Genomic DNA, 19,455 nt, shown 5'->3' on the forward strand with positions numbered 1-19,455 from the left:
ATAGAGAATTAAGAATTTTATTCCTTCTTCAAAAGGGCAGGTTAGATAGATTGGCAACTTGTGGGGGATTCTGAGTGCCTTGTTGACAACAGAATCCAGGTTTCTAGTTTCTTGAAGCCATAGTCAGACAGTGGTTTAATGTCTGGGAAGTATAGGACGAGCACGGAGGAAGCATTAAGACCTCCACATTGATCTTAAAACACTCATACTCAGTGTAATTTATATTTGTGCTGACCAGTTTAGCACTCCTCTGGGATGGATCACTTAATTAGAAAGAATAAAAAAAAGCTGTTGTTTGATGTATGTGTCTTAATTATTTCCAAGTGGCAGAATTGATTCCCCCCGTTATGAATTTGCCTCCATTTGTGAGACTAATGAAGCCCCATTAAAGGGAATGGAAGGTCAGAGGTTACCCTTTCTTTACATTTAATGTCCTCAAGCTGGTAGATTATTTATGAGGGTTATTATGCTTTGGATAATGTTCCCAGTTTTTCAGAAGAGTTACATTGCTGTGTAACCATGAGACACCGCACGTCTCTTCATTGCACTTGCACTCCAGATGTCAACTAGAAAGTAGACTGGGAATATGATCAATTGCCATGGGTATTGGCAGTAGTCAATATAGCTTCCGTAATCTCAGATACAAGGACTTGGCCACTGTGGGCTATACAGCTTGTTCTTACCCAAAGTTGTATATAGTGCTTTGTATCCTAAAGATAAAGACAATGATTTTTTCATCCAGAGAGTTCATAGACTGCATTCTAAGATGTTTTTCTTTTGGGTTTTAATCAAAATTTCAAACAACAAAAATATATAACCCCCTGTAAAATGAGAACATAGAGCATAACTGTGAGAAGGGTGATGAATTTGTGTTCCTAAAATAGACTTCTTGGGTTCAAATACCAACTTCTTTACCTATAATTTGTGTGGAGCTGTCACTTAACATCTCTATGTCTCAATTTCCTCCTCTGTAAACTGGGCATAAGAAACAATGTTGAGAAATAAATGAGCAATTTTATGCAAAAGTGCTTAGAATAATTTCTGGTACACATGAAGCACTTAATAAGTGTTAGCTATTATTATGAATATTTATAATTTTTCATGGGGTTAGTTTCTTTATTTCTGCCCCACAGCTTAACTTTTGGGCTGGTCTAGTGGGTTGACTCTTCAGGGAATTTTCTGTTTATTTGACTCTGGTTTGTCCCAGCTTTTCTTCAAGTCTGTACTCTGCTGGCTTCACTCTCTGTGCCCAGCTTCTTCCCTTGCCCATTACCTCTTCTTGGGGTGATTTCTCACAAGCCAATTCTCATCAGGACAGAAAATGGAGAGTCATGGTGCATGTTTTTGTGTAAGAGGCCATGGTAGGGTAGTGGTCAGACCACAGATTCTGGAGTCAGATGAATCAGGTACAGGTTTTAAAATGTATGATGGAAACTTCCTAGGTATATGACATCCATCAAATTATTTCCTCATTCTGAGCCTCAAGTCCTCACATATAAAATAGGTATAATTCATAAAGTGGCTGTGAGAATGACATATAACAAAGTGGTTGGCATAATTCCTGGCTACAGGATGTCTTTAATGCGTGTTAGCTCTTCTGTTTATGTGTATATACACACAAAACACATGATCACCAGCTAATACCAAGGTACCCACAATATGAAGAGATTGTTACCTTTTCGGAACTTACTGATAGATTCTTTAAAATTTAAAAATCTGTCATCTAGTTTCTAATCAACACTCTTTCCAGCTGTCTTTATCAGCTTTTAAATGAGGAATCTCACTGAATTATGCAAATGCAAAGTGATAACTTTTATCGCTGCCAAAGTACTAGGGGTTCAGACAGCTCCATTCTTCTTTCCATCTTCTCTCTTTGCAGAAAACCCATGGGTGTACTCTCATTTGTTTAGGTGGTCGGTGAAATGGTATTCCTCATGGTCAGTGAAGGGCCTGACACACTTCTCCGACAGATGGCAAGGGCTGGGCCCTCATGAATTTGTTATTGCCATAATTGAAATCACATTTGGGCTTTGTCCTTCACCACTGGAGAGAAATGGGGGGTTTTACTTGCAAAATGTGGAGCTGGGGAAATCCTTCAGAAAGTGAAGGAAGTGTTGGGGACAAGACTAGAACCCCCTATAATGTGGTGCATGCCCCAGTTCAGGGAGGACCCTTGGTCAGGCTCAGCTGGATTCCTCACAGCTGCAAGAGATGGGTTGGAAGAAAAACAAAAAATCCCAGTTACCCCAGCTTTGATTCCTTAAAAAATCTGAACCTGTGTGGAGGGCTATCATTGCCCTGTATTCTGCACCACAGGATCCAAGGCAGGTTTTCCCCCTCTTTCTTGAGTTCCCAGTGGCCCAGGCTTTGAGGGGCACAACAGCACATACTTTGCTAATCACTGGGTTGTTCCCATGGTGGACTGTGGGAGATTGTGATGGAGTCACTTTGGGTGGTCATTGGTTTTTACCTAAAATGTTCTGAGATGGGTAGAATGATTTGTGGTGACCAAAGTTCAACCCCACATGACAAATTTCCACCCAGATGACATTGTTTTTAAGTAATAATTGCTACAATTTATCACATGCTTAATCTGTGATAAATTTATCACAGCAAAGCATTTTAATTTATGATCACTCTTTATCTTCACAGAAACCCCGAGAGATAGCTGCTACCATCATTTCTATTTAACAGGTAAGAAGCTAAAGCCCAGAGAGAAGATGTTTTATATAATCTTCATAGCTAGAAAAGAGCAGTGTCATCCCTACAGTGAATTATACCTGGAGTGACCTATACCTGGAGTGACCATATAGTCCATTGTCTGAGCTGGGATATTTTTGAGAGTGAAAAGAGTCATTATTAATTATGATACCAGGCCCATCCACACAGACTGGGACACAAGCTCTTACCAACCACCAACTTTGTTAACTCTCCAACAGAGCTTTTTCTTTTTCTTCCTTTTTTTTTTTTGTTTTTAAACAAATCAATCCAGGGAAGTGATTAAAAGTGGGTCTTCCAGGCATCTTTTGCTGGGTTGTAAGTTGAACATTTCTGGGGCAGGGAAATCTTTGAACATTCCTCAAATGCATGCGTATTTCCTGATTCCCTGCCCCACCTTATCCCAGTCCCCGACCCAGGGTTCAATTAAATGCTTCTTCCCTCCCCTCTCCTCCACCTCTCTTTCTCTTTCTCTTTCCCCTTCCTTCCTTCCTTCCTTCTCTTTCTTTTTTCTTTCTTCTCTTTTTCCTCTTTCTTCCTTTTTTCTTTTGTTTTTCCTTCTCTTTCCCTCCTTCCTTCCTTCCCTCCTTCCTTCCTTCCTCCTTCCCTTCCTCTTCTTCTTCTTCTCTTCATTCTCCTCCTCCTCCTTCTTCTACTTTTATTGTGCCCTGCATTCAGCACTGTTATACTTTCATTTTGACTCTCAAATAACCTTCTCAAAATCAACATTGTGCTTCAACATACTAGGGAAGATAAGAGGCTTCACTTTGTACTGGACACAAATTAGATATTTCTGCACCAATAATCTTGGGATAAGATAAGTCAGATAAATCTCTAAAGTCTTCACAGGTAGGACTACTGTGAATTTAATTCTCAGGGAGGGAGACATGGGGAGAATCATCTGAATTTAGAACTACTTAGTAGAAAGTTTTGGGGTATGAAGGCAAAGAAAATTAGAACATAAAACATTCTGATCATCTTCACAGGACGCGTTCTAGAACACAGGAAGATTAGTCCAGTTGTGCCAAGTATTGATAAGTCGTGGCTCTTATTCATGAAAAGGATGTTGGCTTTTGCCCAGGGGCACAATAGTTTGCTCTGTTTGGGATAGGTGAGGCCATTCACACTTTCTCAGAATAAACACAGATGACCCCAAACTGGCTCATCTGGGACTTAGGTATTAATAGTCTTTGCAAACTTTTGTTTGGTTGGGCAATGTTCTTAAAGGAAAATTTAGTTGGCCTTTCTTAAAGGGCTTGTTTCTGCAGGGGGTATCATCAGAGGGACCTTTGGAGTGTAGGGACAACTGTCTCATAGCTTGCCAGAATCTAGATGTTCTGGCCTCTGAGTGACACAAATGAGGGGGTCCTGGCTGACTCCATGTTGATGGAATGGTCTATTTTGAAGTATGTGTTGATTAATAGGTTGTAACCAGAACTGGCCTTAGGGCTACCTTCATTTGTAAAGGCCGGAGATCACAACTTGATTGCCAAAGTAAGAATAAAGCTCATGATTATGTGTCATGATGCAAGTAACTGCAGAAAATTGGAGCTTCATCTCTGTGGGTGATTCTGTGAGGCAGGGTAGAACCTGTATCTCAGAGTTATTCTGCCCATGAGGCAAGAGCTGGGGTGTTAAACCATTACACCCATTGGGGAGAAGGTGCTCCTTTTGGTATTAGACATCAATTGTTTTGTGTTTCCACATTACAATGTAAATGGGCAGAGTGGGACCCAGCAGCCAGAGATGAAGAGTCTCCAGGCAAAGAATCTCGGAAGCTGGCTGGCTCTAGTACCAGTCATGGAAATGGTGAGTGTGGATGGAATCTGGAGAGAGCATGGATAACATCTGTGACACAGCCCTTTGCAATGGGGGACATGATAGGTGAAGACAGGAGAAAAAGAGTGGCATAAACGAGGGAGAGTTTTTAAGAAGGACTGAGGTCTAGCCTATACCCAAGGCCTCACAAAGTCTCTGAAAGTTATTCCCTTGGAATTGTGTCCCACAATCTCTAACGTAGAGTTGTTCAATGTAAATTAGGATTAGTAATGTAAAGTAACTTAAAGCCCCAACGATGATCTTCTTGGTAATCAGTGAAGTCTCTCAATGCAATTGTTGGTGTGTGGATTCCTATGTTTATTTTTATAGTGTTTTTCATTCATTGAATATACAAAGACAAGAAGAGTTAAGAATCACAGTTTTAGAACATACAGATCAAATTCAAGTCCATTTGTTTTGTTTTAGTTTTTTGGATATTTGAAAATACTTACTTACTTCAGTCATTTTTTGTCATTTTTTAATGAATTATTTGTGTTCTCCATTTTCTTCCAATTTCTATATTGTGATTTCAGTGGAATTAATTGTGAGTATTCTGCATCTGATATATAGAAATAATGTACAAATTTTCAAAATGTTGAGTTCTTTTTGTTTCTTTTTATGTCAGTGAGATTTTCTCATCTAAGTATCTGGGAATAAATTTGCTTCTGTTATCATCTTATTCACTTATAATATTTATAACCATATATAGCATATAATTATCTGGGTATAAATAATCAGACTAATACATGTCACATTTTAGGTTAATAGTTAGGGGTATGAATCCCACTCTCCCAACCTTGTTTTTCTACGAGTTTTAAAGATAAATCAATGATATCAAAATACTCCTTATTTTCGTGTATTTACATAACTCTCCCTCTCTCACACACACACACACACACACACACACACACTTTGAACGTCAGTTATTCATAGAAATTAAGAACCTATAATCATCTTTTCACTCATCATATTTCACATTTGGCATTTTAGAGAGGAAAGTGTGTCTTCAGATCTCTGAATTTGAGTTGCTAATAGGTGGGTTGTGATGGAGAGGGTGAAGGGAACTTTAGTAGCATCTCACATATTAACAATGGCAGCTAGTTTAAAAATAGCTGAAGAAGTCATAAGGTAAAAGATTCTGCATCTGAAAGTTCCAGAGAATCGTCGGGCTTTGCCCCAAACCCAAATCTCTTTTAAGACAGATGTTAGATATTTGTTCCATTGGACAGAGAGTAACCAAGTTGGCATTGGTTCCATTGACAAGGTAACTCAAGTTTATCTTATAAAGAAGAGACAAATTCTCCTCCACAAAAGAGTAAAATACTAAAATTCTACTCACGAATTCATGCTGCATCATTTTATTTCTTTGTGAAATATTCATTGAACACCTAATATGCTCCAAGTACATAACATTCTAGGTGCCAGCTTTCAATAGCTGTTTCTACCCTCTTAATTTACCTGAAGGAAAAGGCCTTGAGTCTCTGCTTCCTGTACTTCTCTGTTCTTTGTCTACAGGTGGGCAGGCATGTATACACTTGTTAATCATTTGCCTGGGCCTTGAACTCTTGGGAGAAGCATTCTAAGCATGGAAAGAATTCTACTAAGAATTGCCTATTGATCAGCTACCCTTTAGAATTTTTGAAAGGCCAGCTTTATTTGCCCATGTAATCCTCCAAGGAACACAGATATTCTAATCTAAAGCATGAAAAACAGTAATTCATTATTGTACTCAAGCAAGGTATAAACCACAGGAAATGATGCTTTAGCAGAATGATGGTGTCAACGATTTGGAGCCAAGCCCTGCCTCAATCATTTCCTGGCTATGGTGCAAGTTCCATAATCAGAGTTAGGCCACTGGGGCCTCTGCACTGTGCCATGTGCTCTAACAGGCCATGCCTATTAGATTTGCATGTCTCCCCATTCATCCTGCTCCCCATGGGGCAACAAGTCCACAAGGCTAGGGAACTAAAACCCACACTCTCCTTTTTAGAACATGCTTGGAGTAACCTTAACCAGAAGCCACTGCTAAAACTGCCCTTAGTCCTTCTTAGGGCCTGTAGGGGACTCCTCTCCCAGTTTGTCCTCCTGAGGATAAATTTCACTGCTGGCATACACACTTTTAAGCCTGAGGAGTGGCCAAGGGGCAGCTGTTTACTGAGTGGTAATGTGTAGGGGAACCTTGGGTAGATAGCCTGCATTAGATAATAGATACAAAGCAATTAGACAGTCCATGTTCAGCAAACATTTGCTCTAAGTTTGATCACTGCTCAAAAATAAACTAACACCCATAATGTCTAAGTTGTTTATTTCTACATCTGATAAAAGGAGAGGAAGATGTTAGCGCGAGACTGAGCTATGGCGATTGGATGCATGTTTTGTATTCTGAGAAACAGACCTCCTTGGTAGACGTTTAGCTGCAGCTGTGTAGAATGGAGCATGGTTACTCAGGTTTTCAATTTATTTTATTTAAAGTTTTTCCATCCCCAGTGTGAAGAGGTGCATACCTCTAGACAAAGACAGGACATAAATTGTGTGAAGGAGAAGAAAAAAATATCAAATGCACTCTGAAAGCATACAGGGAAAGATGATAAGGTAATATGTGATATATTATGCCCTTCAGAGATAGCTTATCAAAGACTGGGTCAGCTTCATTGGTTTCACAAAATAGTCTTGTTATGGGGACATTTTCCAGGGACAGCCAGTCCTGTGACAGTTGTTTGTGGGGTTTCAAATTCAAGAGAGATTACTGTCTCCAAAGCATCATTTTAAAAGACTTTTTTTTTTTTAATGACTGGGTAGGTAATTTAATCCATACATTGTTGCAAAAAAGGGCACATGGGCTTTGGTTTGCTAGAGGAGTCAGGCAGCTCAAGCAACAGGAACCAGGTGAAGCTTTGCTGCATACATGATGTGAGTGACAGAGGCTGAGGTGGAGAAAGAAGAGGAAGTCTCATCAAGTGTATGGCAATAGCAAATGCTTTCAAAGTGAAAATGCTTGGTGGTAAGTGACTTCGAAAGCTACAAGGTAGAGTACAGACCAAAAAAAGCATCCACTTCAGGGCATTAGCTGCTGAAATGTTTTAGGTTCTGTAATGAAGTGTGGTCTTATGATGGGTTCCCTGGATGCAGAGCTTGAGACAAGAATTTAGTGCACAAGATTTAATGAAGTCCTCTCAGGAGAGAGAGTGAGGAAGCACCATGGGTCAGGAAAGCTGCTGAGCAAGTGCATAGGCTTAGCTGGAGTTGAATTTCAGCCTCATCTCATGAGGAGCTCTACAGCTGATCTTACCTTAAGGTCGGAAAATGGTTTCTATGTATTTATTAAATTCACCGTCAGTTAATTATTGGATAGCCCCCATATCCCCCAGCAGGAGCGGGAAAGTGTAACCTTTCAGGTAAGGTGGCTCTGGTTTGGCCAAGGGCAATTATCCAAATAAGAGGGCAACTGCAAAACACCCACAGCAGCTGGGGAATGGGCAGAGTAACCTGTTAAAGAAAACTGGGGTGGGGAACCCAGAATGTCCATTACAAGCATTGTGGTATGTGATGTGTATATGCATATATTTAACTTGTAGCCTTAGGATTATGCTTACATAATCATCTTTCTGGGAATGACAAATATGGGTTGCAAATACGATTACATCTATTTACATGTGGATATATTTTGTTCACTTGTGAGTATTAAAAAGACATATGGCACTGCTGAAGTCTTTCCAGAGTGCTGAATTCCTGCTCTGTACAAAACGATATACTTTGGTACAACATTCAGCCACAATTGTGTAAACCCTACTACCTAATTCATAGAATTTGGCTTTACCTTCACACTGGGGAGTGAGTTGAGAACAAGGACTGTCTTTAGGGTAGAGAAGTGGGAGGTTTGCCTTGAACCTTTGAAGACATCCTGCAGAAGAGTCCTCCACTGACTTCATTAGAATTATATGGAAAGAGAGGGAAAATTCTTCCTCTGGTTTTTCTTTTGGTAAAATGGGCTGAGGATGCAGGCTGCTTGAATCCATTCCCCCCGCCCCTTGATGAGGTTCAGGAGTTTAGCTCCCAAGGGTATGTGAGGTTGGGACAAAGCCAACATGAATGCTATACCATATTTCTTGTTTGCAATGATTTCAGTTTCCAGTGCTCAAGTAATGAGATTGTTCCCTCATTTCAACAAACTATCTATATTCTTGCAACTTGTCAGCTACTGCTACACTGCATATCAGATCAAAGCAAATTAGCCACGGCATTTCCAATTAACATGACCAGCATTATACTGAATATAAACCAAACTGGTAAAACATATGCATTGCATCTTAGAGTAGAAATGAGCAAAGCTTCCCTCCTCACCTACGTTATATGTAATATGTACACCTAACATAAGGAGTGAATTGTAGATATTTTTTAAAGGGGATAATGTCAGTTGTTTCTAGCAGGTTGCATTCCACTTAAGATGCAATAGTAAACACAAGAAAAGAAAATAGGCACCCAGTTTTCTATTCCTTAGAATTACCTTAGAACTTTCAGAGAACTTTTTATTGGTCACCTGGGCAAAAAATAAGATAAAAAACACATAAGCAATATTGTAGAAAAATATTATAAGCTATTTCAGTGGTATTAAAAAGTTCTCTATCACATGTATGTCTGAAAAACAGGTCAACAGGAGATATAGAGGCCACAGATCTAGAAAAAGCAATATAACTTTTACACTGCAGTTACATGAACATCCTAAGTGACTTTCTTCATTGTGGGGTTCCTTCCTATTACATAAAAAAATCAGCTTAAGCTTTTGATTTTCCCATGTGTTCTAATATTTCTATTCTTGTTCAGGGTATGGGTTTGCAGGGGTACAATGGGTTCAATTTTTAAGGATCAAAGACCTAAGTAAAGTATGACTCTCTGTTCCTGCCTCCATCCCAGAATGGCTGCTGTACCGTCTTACAATCAGGAGTTTTAACTGCTTTGCTAACAGCACGTAGAACCCATGCCATCAGGTGCCCCAGAACAAAGAAGTAGGGAAGACTTCTGGGCAGGGTTAATAGTCTCTCAGAACTGCCTCTGACTTGAATAGGCTGAGTGACTTTCTCTGGCTAAAGAACAATAGAAAGTATGATGCAAGCAGAGACTTGAAATGTGTTTGAACTTTGGGGCTGGCTCTTTCTTGCTGCACTTTGCTCCTTGAGACCACCAAGTAAAGGAACCTGAGCTTGTCTGCTAGAGGATGAGGTACTTGGCCCAATCACCAAACATATGAGTGAAGTTATCTCAAATAAACCGGTCAGCTGACCATAGGCACAGGCACTCAAGAGCCCAGCAATGTCACTCAAGCTTTCCCAGATCTGATCTACCCAGACGACCCACAGCATAATAAGCAAAATAAATGGTTGTGGTTTTAAGCCAGTAAGATTTGGGCTGGGTCAAAGAAAACTTACATAGCTTTGAAAACACAGTGGCCCATATTATCTTTAAAGGCATCTTCTGTTCACAAACTCTTAATTATCCTGTGCTACCATGAAAGGTAGATTAATTTTTATCTTTTAGTACAAGTAGGTAGCTCTAGAATTCCACATTTGCAGACAGCTTATTCCTTAGGACTAAGCAAGCCTAGCACCCTGTTAGAGGTGAAAACTCTTAAGAAGGACTGGTATACACTCTATTTACCATTTCGTGATCAACCAAATTTCTACTCCTCCATTCCCTCTACCCCAAGGGCATCTTAGCAGAGAAAGAAACTTCCTGGCCAGGACCTTTCATACTCCACCTGTGTAATAGGGACCACATGAAGGGTTTGTGTCAGACTCTCTCTGCTCATGAATGCCTGTCGTAGAACTTACAACGGGCTGGGCTCATTGCAAATGATGAGGGTCATTGCAAAGCAAGGACCTGACAAGTAGGGCTGGGCTGTAGCCTGAGATTTGGTCCTGGTACAAAGGAAACAAATTATTTAATGAATAACTGCAAGTCCTTGATCCACCGAATGTGGGCCTTTACCTGCCTAACACGAGTGTTGACTTGTTAGCTAACACATTCCACCTGGAAGAGTCAGCAGGGAAACCCCAAGCTGGCCTGGCTCTGACTACAAGAATTCCTGGCACACCAACTGCCATATAATGGAGTGAAGGTTGCAAACAGAGGAGATATTTTGATTCTTAAGCCACTAGTTCCGGATGTTTACTTCTGAGATTTCTTTGCAGATGCAAAGGAGTTGGAGAGTATAAAGAATATGAAGAAGAGAATCAAGAGAATCAAGAAAACTGACTTTTTCTTGCCAAAACTCTGCCAACCATTAAACGTGTGAATGTGGCCAAGACACTGTCTTTTTGGGAGCCTCCATTTTATCACTGGTAAAATGAGGAAGGTAAATATTTTTGGGGGGCCCTTTGGGGTCTATGTATATGTCTCATTCAAGTGCATAAATACTCTAAGAGAGGAAGGATCTTTGCATCTTAGAGAAGCATGTAAACTCTAATATGCACCAAGAATCAACTGGGAATCTTAAAATGGACATTCTATTCAGGAAGTCTGGGTGGGGCCTGAGAATCTGAATCTCTATTAAGCTCCCTGCGATGCAGATGCTGTGAGTCTACAGACCTCACTTTGAGTAGCAAGACCCTACAGGATGCTCTTCTCATGTTAACCTCTCTTAGTTCTGTGTAGAGCAGGCATGTTTATTGTCAGGCTAACGTGAGCAGAAGAACTGGAAAGCACAAATCATCTGAACTTGTTGTTTTAGAGTGCTCATAGCATGAGGAACCAAGAGATAATTTTTCTTGTGGTTTTGTAAATGTTTAAGGCTAAATACGTTTCTGGAGTCCCTTCTGGTTTTGTTGAGTACTTCCTGTGGAGACTTTCCATTTCTGCTCCTTTGATTTGGAGTAAACTTCTATAGATGAAGGTTTTAAAAATGTCTTTGATGTCTCTTAAATAGAACCACGTATTTCACAGATGAAATTTATTGCAGGATGACCAAAATAATGATCAAATGCAGAACAGCTAGAAACTTGTGTAGCAGTTGTGAAAGATCCTGGATAATTAGAAAACTTTTAAATAAATCATCAGTGTTTGGTGATGAAAAGATAAATATTTTTAAAAAGACTATCATTGTTGTGAAAGTGTACCTCAAACTTTAATTATTATGGCCTAGCTTGGGATTTTGGATAGTAAGCCAATCTGTTGTCTTTTTTTTCCTTCTTCTAGTTGTGGAAGGTAGGTAGTGATGGTAAAAAAAAGGTCTGGGGAGCTACTCAAGCACTGTGCTTTAAAATCATCTGTGGTCAGTTTCTGATGCTCTGGTATAACACCAGGGGTCAGAGGGAAAAGGAAGAAAATTCTTTTATATCTCTCTTGAGGAAAAAAGCAAATGTGGGAAGATGTAATTTTGCTTTATTTCCCAAGGGAAATGCCAACAATTTTTATTGTTTTCCAAATACCTAGGAGTGGTAATTTCCCCCAGCGTCTATACAAGAGCTGCAAATTTTACTGTTTTCAGGGGCTAAGCCAGTAAAATAACTGAGTGAAAAGGCTGGAACGAGACTAATGCATGGTGGAGACTATACTCAGATGGAAAATTTGTATTCCATCCTAAGAGCATAGCCTTTATGCAGTTCCCATATTTTCTGACAATGTAGAAAATCTCTTATATTTTTAAATGTTTCAACTTAGTTTTTGAAGAACAATGCACAGGCCCAACAAAACATGCCTAGTAGATTAGATTTGTTTCAGAGAAGGATGACCATGATTAGAAGATTCCTGGTTTTAGTTACAGATCTGGTCTTTGGCCTAGAGATTCAACACCTTGACCCACAATATGAAAATCCTGACATTGTTTACTAAGATAATGATGAAATGTTTTGCAATTTGAAGAACTGTGATTAATACATTTATGTTCATCACATCTCATAATGATAAGGTATCTTCCAGAGTCTGAAAGAGATGCTCTGTTTAAAATATATTAATAAAAATTAAATATTGGAAAAAGGGTACTCAAAAGTTTCAGGAAAAATTATGTGTCATCAGAGACATATGTTTTTTAAAAAACATAAATAGATTATATTTTCTGACCCTCTTATCTATGAACATTTAAGTAGTTCCAAAAAAGAAAAAGAAAAAAAGGTAACTGAATATAAGACATGCATAAGTTGAACCAAATTGGTTTTTGTGTAGCACTATACAAGACATTTAAATATATTTTGTTATTAGCTATTTTCTCCATAGTATCTTCAAGGTTATGAATATAGTTTTCCCATTCTAGAGATAATTAACTTTGATTGGCTTCTCTTTGAAATACTGAACTTTTTCTGGCTTCTATGCATGGCATCTGTGGACTTTTAGGCTGTTTCTATTTCCTCAACAAGAACATCCCTAAGAAAGTTCCTAAAATCTGCTCCTTTATATACACTTTCTTCTTCACAAAACTCATTCCTTTTCCCATAGTTTTGACTAGAACCATATGAGGCCAACTCTCAGAATGTGGCTTTATCCTTAATCTTACAGCAATGCCTTGCTGTCTTCTCCATTCCCACAACCTTATCTCCACTGGAGAGCACCCATCACCTTGCCCTTTGTTGTTTTCCACTGTGGCATACCTCACTGAATGCCATAAACTCTTCACAGTTTCAACTATCAAGCACTACTCTTAGCTAACAGCCAATGTCAATTAACATGTCAAATAATCTTTTTTTTTATTATTAACAAATAATCTCCTTCTGTTAAAGTCTTTAATTATTTCCCAAGGACAAATACTTAGTATTTATTTTCATGATTTAAAATACATCTGGATGTGTTGGCAGTTTCAGGAGGTGAGCTTCAAATGAATGTGTGTTTATAACTCTAGGTGTCCTTTACACTATTTGAAAAATAATTAAGAACATTGTGAAGATAAAGGTAATGAAACAATTTTATAGGTTGATGACAGAAAGCAAATAGCTCGCTGGTCACACATTTCCATAGATTATTAGGTACCTCACGTATGCTAATTCTGTGTACTTTTCTGTGACTAGGAATCTATTGTCCCCATTACCACCTTATAATAGTGGAAATATGCCTGTAGTTTGTTTTACTTTCAGACTCTTCCCCACTTTAATTCAATCTTCAACAGATGTATTAGCTATAGTGTAATTAGTGCATTGCGTATCAACTCAAAAATACTTTCATTGAATCCTTATTTCCTATGGTTAAAGAAATCTAGAAGCTGAGGTTCTTCATAAGCTCATCTGAATGACTTTGGAAATGTTATCTTCCATATGATAAGACAAGTGTTATTTCCAACTCTCTAAACACAGGGTGAACCTAGTTAACCTGACCCCCTTCTTGGCTAGAGAACTTACATGGGCATTCTCATTACTTCTCTTCTCCCAAGGTGTTGTTCTCACCTGGGAACTTCATGCCCTACTTCTTTTCCTTATATATAAATGTGTGTGATTGTGGATGGATAAGATATCTGATCTGTTTGCAAGTTGCAGACATGATGTCTCATTCCTAAACACTTCACTGAGTAAAAGGACTTTCTCTTACATAACCATAGTATTATGCAATAACAAAAATCATCATCTTAAGACTGATGAACTTTTATAGCTACTCTACAGATTTTATTGCAATTCTCCCAATTGTCCCAGTCATTTCTCTTATAACAGAAGAATAAGAATTCTTGTCCAGGATTCAATCCAGGTCATTTGATGCATTTAGTTGCCATATCGCTTATGTCTTGTTTAGTCTGGAACGATTCCTCAGTTTTTCTTGCCTTGCACATCTTGACATTTTTAGAGAGGACATGCCAGTCATTTTGTAGAGTGTCACTCAATTTGGATTAGTCTGAGCTTTCTCATGATTATATTCAAGTTATAAATATTTTTTGGGCAAGTGTATCACAGAAGTGATGTTAAATCCTTCTCAGGGTATCATATCAGGAGACATTTGATTTCCATTTGTCTCATTAGTGGTGATATTAACTTTGGTCACTTGCTTAAGGTAGTGTCTACTCAGCTTTTCCATTGTAAAGGTACTATTTTCCCCTTTGTAATTAAATATCTCATAGGAGATTAGTTGGGAGTAGGTAAATATCTCCCCTCACCTGTTTTTGAAATAATTTTAGACTTAATAGGAAAGTTGAAAAGTCATATCAAGTTTTAATATACCTTGTATCTAGCTTCCCCTATGCTAGCAATTTATAAAAACAAAGTACAATGATCAAAATCAGAAAATTAACATTAGTATAATATTCTTAATGAAACTACAGATCTTACCGGAATTTCATCAGTTTTCCCTGTAATACTTTTTTTGTTCCAGGATCCCACATTGTTTTCTGTTTGGTTGTGGCTTCTTAGTCTCCTCCAACCTGCAGTTGTTCTCACTGTCATTTCTTTTTTTTTTAAGATGGGTTTTCACTATGATGGCCAGGCTGGTCTTGAACTCCTGACCTCAGATGATCCACCCACCTCGGCCTCCCAAAGTACTAGGATTACAGGTGTGAGCTACCGCGCCCGGCCTCACTGTCATTTCTTGTCTTTCATAATGTCGAGACCTTTAATAAGTATGGGTTATTTGTGTTGTAGACTTTCTCTCAGTTAGGGTTTGTGTTTTGTATTCTCTTGATTAGATTGATTCTCTTGATTATAGGTTAGGTATTTGTGGCAGGAATGCCACGGAAGCGACGTTGTGTTCTCAGTGTGTGATATCGGGGAACATCATGTTCATATAGCTTATTGCTGGTGATGTTAACCTTGCTCATTCTGCTGAGTAGTGTCTGCTGGGTTTTTCCACTATAAAGTTACCATTTTCCTCTTTTGAAACTTATCAATATCTTCGGGGAGATACTTTGAGGCTATGCAAATATATTATTTCTCCTAAAACTTTCACCATCAATTATAGCATCTATCAATGGATTTTACCTGCAACAATTTTTACTGTGGTCATTGCTTAATGGTGATTTTGCCTGTACTGTTTCTTAACAAATTTTCAGTCATTATTTTTAGCATCCATTGATGATTCTTGATTATAACACTTATTACTATGGTGATTGTCAAATGATGATTGACTATATCTCCAATCCTGTCTCTTAATGGTGAGCACAAGGAGCGTAAACTAGAGTGGGTAAATTCCTGTAGTCAGCTCTCAACCCATAGATTCTATTTTATGTAGTTCTAATGCTAGACTGTAATTACTAGATGAAACCAGGTTGCTTTAGGAGAAACTATTAACTCAGAGGAATTACTGAGACAATTCTGTGGGTCTATACCATATCTTTATAATTTAGGAGTTGGTTTTAACTTTAATTTGCTGCTAGACATAATAGTAGCAATCACTGACATTTCTTTGGCACCTTAAAATTTTGCAAAGCATTCCTTAAAACACTTTGAAATATATTAATTGTTATATCCACAGGCTAAGGTTGTTTTACTGCCACTTACAAATATCTATATAACCTCTTTTCCGCTCTATTTTCTAAATCTTTTTTTTTTTTTTTGATGGGAGAAGGATTTTTGGAGTAAGTAACACTAGCTTGCTATAACAAACACTACCAATACCCCAGTCTCAGTAACTTAATACATAAAAGTTTATTTTTTGGTCATGGAAAGTATAATGGGAATGTTCCTGACTAGTGGGGGATCTTTGACATGGTCATTCAAAGACCTAGGCTTATTATATTGTGGCTTCCCTGTTGCTGGGACCTTGGCTGGACTCTCCACATTTGGGTGGCAGAAAAGAAAAGAAGAAATTTGGAGAACTGCCTGAGAGATTCTTACAGCCAGGCTGGAAATGGCAGATAGTGCCTGTGCTTCTGTTCCATTGGCTAGACTCTGTCACATAGCTATTCTTACTGCAAGGAGGCTGGGAAATATAGTTTATCTGTATGCCCAGGAGGTAGAGGAAATGGTTTTGTTGAAACATAGCAGTTTCTGTCAGTTTTGATTTTAAGAGGTTATCATAGGGCACATGAAGCCCAGTGCTTGGCTCAGGGGAGATTAATTAATGTGTCGTGTTGATTGCATCAGGTGTAGGAGAGACATTTGTGAGGCTAAGCCTCAGCCTAATTTATAGAAAGAAAACTTCCTGACTTTAACTCCAGTTATCTTTGCAATGACCTTTCTATTTCCCCAATCGTCCTTCTCCCTTTGATCAAACTATCTCTAAGACTTTTCTACTCTAATGAATGTCCAAATCAAATATCTCCTCTACCTAAGCAGAGTACCCACATCTTCAAGAAACAGTCATTAGACATCTTTCAATCCCAAGCTCATGTAAAATAATCTGTAAGAGCTGAGGAAATCAGAAGCATATCTAAGATGGATTTGCAGAACCAATATAAAAAGTATACAGAGGGCTTTTGGAAGAGAAGCCTCTCTCTTGCCCCATTTCTACCAGGAAAAAATGCCAAAGTCAAAACACTTTGGATAGCACTTTGTGATGGGCACAAAATGAGGTTTTAAAGTGATAATTTTTAAGAACTTGTTGCAAAGTGGCATGAATTACTCCTCTTTAGCCAGAATTGGAGTGCACTCTGAATTTGCATTTTCTTCAAGTCTACCCCTACCATGCACATAATGAAGATACACTGATCACCTATATCAAATATTGAAAGACCCCAAACCCTTGGCAGTTTGTGTAATGAACATTTTCACTGGGCATTAGAGATCCTCATTAGAGAAACCGATTGAAGAGAGGGCTGAGGCATCCTGGCAGTCTGAAAAGGATTATGAAAAATCCTTGTTACCCCTGACGCTTCATTTTGAAGGAGTGAGGTTCTCATTGAATTTTGCATAAGTTTGTGCCATGAGAGCAGCTGAAAAGAAATTAATAAATCTAGCTCAGGATGGAGATATTTTCATCAGAGAAGAGTCATTGCAAATTCTGTATTGTTGGTAAAATTAGCTGTCTGTGAATCAGGAGAATGTTAAGGTAATAAGACAGGAAAAATACTTTCAGTGAACATGATTCTCTATGACTGATCCTGGCTGCAAAATTTTCTGCCCACAGATTGATGTCCATGTTAACACGAGCACCCTCATGTTGCTGCACTGCCACTCCCAAATACTTGAACACCGTGTAATGGACATCAATTTCTCTTTCCCAACATTACTGTGTTATTAAAAAGAAGAAAGTGGAGTCGACTCCCTTCTTGCCTAATCTACCTCCAGTGCTATAACTGGTGTGAAACCTGAGTTTTACAGTTGGGGGACACCTGCCACAAGACCTCCCCACTTCCATGGAGTCATGTCATCTTACTGCCCTTTTTCATTATTATTATTTATTGTTTCTTGAGCTCAGCAGGCAAAAGTGGCTCATACAATAACTCTGGTGGTGCCAAAACAAACAGACACAGTCCTGCCCTGAGGTACTTGGGATATAGAGACACAAATGATACTGTAAAAAAGAGAAATGTAGAACAAATACAGAACGGAGGAGGTGTATATTTCCTGTGTTCCATTTCTTTTGCTATTTACTCCACACTCAACTCAATGAAGAAAACATGCTTGAAGTACGTATTTTCATGTTTGAATAATTGAAAAACACTGAGAAGATTTAGATATTTCAATAATTCTCACAAAAATGTTTAAACACTTCTGCAGTTAGTCTCTCTCTCTCCCTCTCTCTCTCTCTCTCTCTCTCTCTCTCTCTCTCTCTCTCTCTCTCTCTTTCTTTCCTCTTTCTTTTTTGAGACGGAGTTTCACTCTTGTTACCCAGGCTGGAGTGCAATGGCGTGATCTCGGCTCACCGCAACCTCCACCTCCTGGGTTCGGGCAATTCTCCTACCTCAGCCTCCCAAGTAGCTGGGATTACAGGCACGCGCCACCATGCCCAGCTAATTTTTTGTATCTTTAGTAGAGACGGGGTTTCACCATGTTGACCAGGATGGTCTAGATCTCTTGACCTTGTGATCCACCCGCTTCGGCCTCCCAAAGTGCTGGGATTACGGGCGTGAGCTGAATTTATTTCTTGACAGAAAAATAATTCAACTAAACTTTGGGGATAGACCTTGAAATAATACTATTAAATACTATTTTAAAATACTATTCGGTATGGGAAAGAAAGTTAGAAAGAGCAGGGCATTTGAGGAGAACTGAAATCACTTAATATTTCCCTAGAAATATTTTAACATATTATTAAACATTTTAACTTGAAATCTTGTATTTTATTGTGTGTAAACCTTGGGTTGGAAGTATCCCCTGGAATTAGTTGAAAAGGTAAAAAATTTTTATGCATAGGGAGTTAAGTCTTGCTAGAGACTCAAGTGATTATCACATTAGTAAATAAATGAATTAATTACTACTTGATTTCTTTGCCATTAAATCCCTTTTCCTGTCCTTATCCCTGTGTTCCCCCCTCCAAAAATAATTGCCAACTATTATAGCTTCTTCTCCCACCCATTAAAAAAATATTTTGTTAGTCTTTGCTCATTTGGTGGACTGGACATTTGCTGTTGTTTTCTGTCCAGAATCTCTTCTCTCTTCTGATAAAAGTATTTCTGTTTCTCAGAGAATTTTCTTCCTTCACAAGCAGGTCATGTGATTTGGGCAGAGCGGAACTCCCCCCATGTTTCAGGGTGGTTACATGACCCAGGCTCATTAGATGTACATGTGACCTACGTCTATCCAAATACAGTGAATTTACAATTACAGTGAATCTCAGTACTTTTGCTGTAGGTATAGGAAGTATGGAAGGAAGTCAAGGATGAAGGTAGTAAAGGAGGTCTTGTCTGTCCACTGGCGTTGCTAAAAGAAGAAGAAATTTGTCTGGGACTGTGGTGGACCATCTTGCCGTCTTAAGTTGTGGTGGTAAGGTCCTTTCTGAAAGGAATTCACCAAGAAAGTCCATGATTCCAAGATATTATGAAGACGTTTTAGAGTTTCTAGAGGTACTTGTTTCTGAAACAAGATATTGGCTATTGCGACGATAAAATTTTCCCCCATTTTAAAATGCCTGTTAAATTGG

At 38.7% G+C, this 19,455-nt stretch overlaps 1 long non-coding RNA gene across 1 annotated transcript in view; it reads left to right on the forward strand.

The window, feature by feature from the left end:
• Positions 1-19,455, forward strand: part of LOC118153567 (uncharacterized) — a 76,366-nt gene that overhangs the window by 42,019 nt on the left and 14,892 nt on the right. Inside the window, exons 4-5 of the long non-coding RNA XR_013536338.1 lie at positions 2,653-2,694; positions 10,722-10,885. This is a non-coding gene — a long non-coding RNA (uncharacterized LOC118153567). The remainder of the gene's footprint in view (positions 1-2,652; positions 2,695-10,721; positions 10,886-19,455) is intronic.

Source organism: Callithrix jacchus, chromosome 5 (genome assembly GCF_049354715.1).
Source record: "Callithrix jacchus isolate 240 chromosome 5, calJac240_pri, whole genome shotgun sequence".
Lineage (NCBI taxonomy): Eukaryota > Metazoa > Chordata > Mammalia > Primates > Cebidae > Callithrix > Callithrix jacchus.